The 4,116-nt window shown below is 65.5% G+C and overlaps 1 protein-coding gene across 9 annotated transcripts in view; it reads left to right on the top strand.

Annotated features, from left to right (window-relative positions):
* The first annotated feature begins 905 nt into the window (after positions 1–905).
* Positions 906–4,116, top strand: part of CUNH1orf159 (chromosome unknown C1orf159 homolog) — a 31,347-nt gene continuing 28,136 nt past the window's right edge. For 3 of the 9 annotated variants that reach the window (XM_017542527.2, XM_037743465.1, XM_037743471.1), the window contains exon 1: positions 909–1,047. The gene's annotated coding sequence lies outside the window, so the exon portion shown is untranslated. Of the gene's footprint in view, positions 1,048–1,089; positions 1,149–4,116 lie in introns of those variants that run through there. The other 6 variants (XM_017542525.2, XM_037743470.1, XM_037743468.1 and 3 more) reach the window with 5 other exon arrangements.

The raw sequence follows: 4,116 nt of genomic DNA, 5'->3' as shown, positions 1-4,116 counted from the left end.
GGAGCCGAGGGGGCTGGGGGGGCCTGGGGGGCCCGGGGAGCTACCAGGAGCCGAGGGGGCTGGGGGGGCCTGGGGGGCCCGCGCCACCTGCAGCCACCGAACCGCACCCGGGGCGCTGGCCGGGCCCGGAGAGGCCCGGGACACAGACAGGCCCAAGCCCTCGCTCGGCGGGCGGCCGCCCCGGGTCCTTCAGGGAGCGCCTGTAAACGTGTTCGCCGAAGGCTGCGGGCGCCGCGGGACGCACACAGTCCGTTTTCTCCCGGGTGGCCCCGAGGCGGAGCCCCGGAGAGGCCCACGCGCCCGGCCTGTGGGGCAGCGACGCCGCCGGACCACAGGGGGAACCTGGGACCCCGTCGCGCGTCCGGAGGCCGCAGGGCCCGGATCCGTCCGGGAGGCGGCGCCGACGCGGGTCCCCGGGCGCCCCCCGGGTCCGGGCCGGGGTCCGTCCCGCCGAGGACTCCGCACAGGCGCCGGCTGCGGACCCGGGCGCGTTTGGCCGAGCGCTCTGTGGGTCTGGAGGGCGCTGGCTCCGCGCGCCCGCGGTCGAACGTGGTGCAGCCGCGCCGCCGCCTCGGACGAAGCCGGAGCCGCCGCGGTCGCCCCCAACCGCTCCGCCGCCGCCTAAACCGACGGAACGCGACGGACGCCAGCGCCCGTGCAGCCCCGGGTCCAGCTCCAAGGGCCCCATCCGGCAGACTCGGACGACGCCCCGCCCCGTCTCCCGGCAACGCCAAGCCGCCGGAGCGCGAGGAATCCTGGGGAATGCAGTCTGTCCCTGCCGGGGTGGGGGGGGCCGAGGCATGAACCTGGTCTCCCAGGACTACATTTCCCAGAGCACTCCGCGACCACGCCCTCCCAACGGCCTTGCTCGACGGAACCACCGGGAGAGGACGGCTCTCGCGCGGCCCGCCGGGAGTTGTAGTTTTTTTTGGGAGCCGCGGAGCCTGGCCCCGCGGCGGGGGCGGAGGAAAAACTACAAGTCCCAGGGGGCGCGGCGCCAGCGCCTGAGGGCGGGGTGTACGAAAGAGAAGCTCGGAGGGCGCCGGGGTGAGTGAGGGGCTGGGGGCGGGCGTGAGGGCGGCGGGTGGGGGCGCCGGGGTCCATCTCGGCGGCCCGGGCGGCGCGGGGCGCGCAGGAGGCGGACAAAGGTCTGCGCCCCGGCCCGGTCCGAGAGACGCCCCCTGCGCGTCCCCCTTCGTGCGGCGCGCGGAGGAGCGGCCCGCGCCTGGGCCCGCGTCCTCGTCGCCGCCTCCCAGCGCGCTGGGGACAAGGGAGGGGGTTCCCGGGGAAAGGAGGGAAGGGGAGGGGAGGGGAACGAAGAGGAGGGGAGGGGAACCCCGGGGAGAGGAGGGGTCCCTCGGGAAGGGAGGGGAGGGGGTTCCCGGGGCAGGGAGGAGGCGCCCGGGGCGGGGAAGGGGTCCCCGGGGAGGGGATGGGAGCGGCGCCCGGGGGAGGAAAGGGGGCGCGCTCTCCTCGCCCTCCCCGCAGCCGGCAGTGGGGGTCCCGGCATGGCCCCCGCTGTCCTAGAAGTCGGCCACGTTGCAGGTCTTTTCCCCGCGCGGCTGCGGGGTTTGTTTCGGTCCGTTTGCCGCCCGGAGTAGCCCGGGTGGGGTTGGGGTGCGGTGGCAGCGAGGCGACTTGGACGGGCTCCTGGAAGCCCAGGTGTTCCGATGCTTCCCTTACCGAACGCGGCTTCCCCGGGAAACTACTTTGTGGCTGAATTCTTAACCGCCTCGCCCTGTTAAACTTCAGGGTGTCAAACTTGGCCCCCTTTTTTGGTTTTCGTTTTTCTTAGTGTCACCACAGTGTGCAGAGACTGAACGGTGTTCCGCCGGGGTCCTCTTGGTGGCCACATTGGTTTTAACGAACATGTTTGTGGATTATACAGAAACGCTCTTTTCCAGACACGCACACGTCCCACCCCCAGTGCTCCTCCCAAAAGCCGACCAGGCAGGTGTCTCATGCGCAGTCACCTCGGCCCTGGGGCCCACAGACAGCACCCCTGTGGGAACCCCACAGATACCCCCCAGCCCCTCCCTGCCTTGCGGCTGCTCTCCACCTGTGCTCCGACTTACTGGGTAACTCATTTAAAGAATCGCTAGCACTGTGGATGCTGAGGTGGGAGATGGCTCAGGCCGGGGAGTCTGAGACCAACCTGGGCAACACAAGGAGACCCGTCTGTAAAAAATAAAGAAAGTAGGTAAGCATGGTGGCGAGCACCTGTGGCCCTGTTACAGTCAGTGGCCAGTCGGATGTCAGCAGGGCAGGAGAGGGCCCCACCCAGGGACCTTTGGCTGGTCAGAGGAGAAGGCCTCAAGGGAGCGTGCACACAGCTGCAGTGAACACTCTGCCCCCCTCCCTCCCCGGTGCTGGCAGCCACTGTGACTGTGGGCAGCCCACCCCAAGGGAAGAGTCGAGACCCCAGAAGCGTGCCAGTGTCTAGGAGCCTAAGTCAAAGGTCAGTCCACACTCCTGACCTCTCAAGTCCCCGCCTGGCCCTCTTTCAAGGCGGCTTCACTTCCCTTCATTCTTAACAAACTGCTGCATCTGCTCTAAAACTTGCCTCAATCTCTTCGGCCTCATGCCATTCAGTCAAATTCCTTCTTCCAAGGGGCAAGGATTGGGGCCGCTGCAGACCTGGACGGTTCACTGCTGCTAACGTGCTTTGGTGTCGGACGTGGGGTATGTTCTGCCACCAGCAGTCCCAGCTACTCGAGGGGCTGAGGCAGGAGGAGCGCAGGAGCCCAGGAGGCAGAGACCGCGGTGAGCCGAGATCGCAGCCTGGCACGCCAGCCTGGGTGAAAGAGGGAGACCCTGATACAAAAAAAAAAAGAGCAACGGTTCTCACCACAGTGTGAGGGTTCCGCAGGCGCATGGTGGAGCGTGGAGCTCAGGCGGGCTCCTAGGGCTGCTGTGGCAGAATGCAGCTGAGTCGGGACACCACGGTGTGTCCGTGGCGGCAAAGCCAGGTGGGGCTGCAGCAGCCTCAGTTCTTGCCTCCTCAGAAGGAATAATTCGACTGAGGGGCGTGAGGCAGGAGGGACGGAGGCAAGTTTTAGAGCAGGAGTGGAAGGAAGGGAAGCACCCTCGGAAGAGGGCCAGGTGGGCGACAAGACCACGTGTGCGGTTTTATATATTGGCACGCTTCAGAGTCTTGCGTCCCTTCTCCCTGATTCTTCCCTTGGGGTGGGCTGGCACCCGCGCAGCGGCCTGCTGGCACGTGGGAGGGAGCGTGCAGCCCCAGCTGACTGGAACTGCGCACGCCCTCACTTGAGGCGTCCTTCCCTGACCTGTCAGATGTCCCAAGGAAGTCGCGGAACAGTTACACGCCGCCATTTTGCCTCTCGGTGCACACCTGTGAGCCTGCCTGCCCCACTCCTGAGATCTTATTGTGGAGCTGCCAATCACTGGTTTCAGGGGTTTTCTGTCGTTTGGGAGACTGCCTTTCCCTGGTGCTGGTGCAACCAGTTCTTTTGGAGACAGCGAGCAGCCACCTGACCATCACCTGATGGTGGCCTGACATTCCTGGTGGGCGCTGGGCCCTCTCCTGCCCTGCTCATGTCTGCTGAGTTACCTGCAGTAACAGCCCGACTCAAGTGTTCTGAGCCCACAGGTGGGTGGGCAGCATCTACCCTGCACACCAGCAAAGTGGGATGTCTCCTTTACATCCATCAAAGTGTTCGCGGCGTTTGTTTCCTAAGGAAGCACGAGATGGGATCTTTGGATAGGCTCGTGTTTCAGGCTCCCAGACAGTTCTTACTGGGCTGTAAAGCTACATTTCACGTTAGCTTCCTTCTCTTGCGGTGAGATGACCAGCATTAGCTACATGGATGCAGTGGGGGTGCCAGCTGGCTCTCAGTGCTGTGTATACCGAGGTTCCGCAGCGTGAGAAACCCACGGGTGTGTGTACCCAGGTTCCACAGCTTGAGAACCCCCCTCGTGTGTACTGAGGTTCCGCAGTGTGAGAAACCCACAGGTGTGTGTACCCAGGTTCCACAGCGTGAGAAACCCGCGGGGGTGTGTACCCAGGTTCCACAGCTTGAGAACCCCCCTCGTGTGTACTGAGGTTCCGCAGTGTGAGAAACCCACAGGTGTGTGTACCCAGGTTCCGCAGGG

Source organism: Cebus imitator, unplaced genomic scaffold, assembly GCF_001604975.1.
Source record: "Cebus imitator isolate Cc_AM_T3 unplaced genomic scaffold, Cebus_imitator-1.0 Scaffold145, whole genome shotgun sequence".
NCBI classification, from domain to species: domain Eukaryota; kingdom Metazoa; phylum Chordata; class Mammalia; order Primates; family Cebidae; genus Cebus; species Cebus imitator.
Note: the sequence above shows the minus strand (reverse complement) of the source record. Positions and strands in the feature narration are given on the sequence as shown.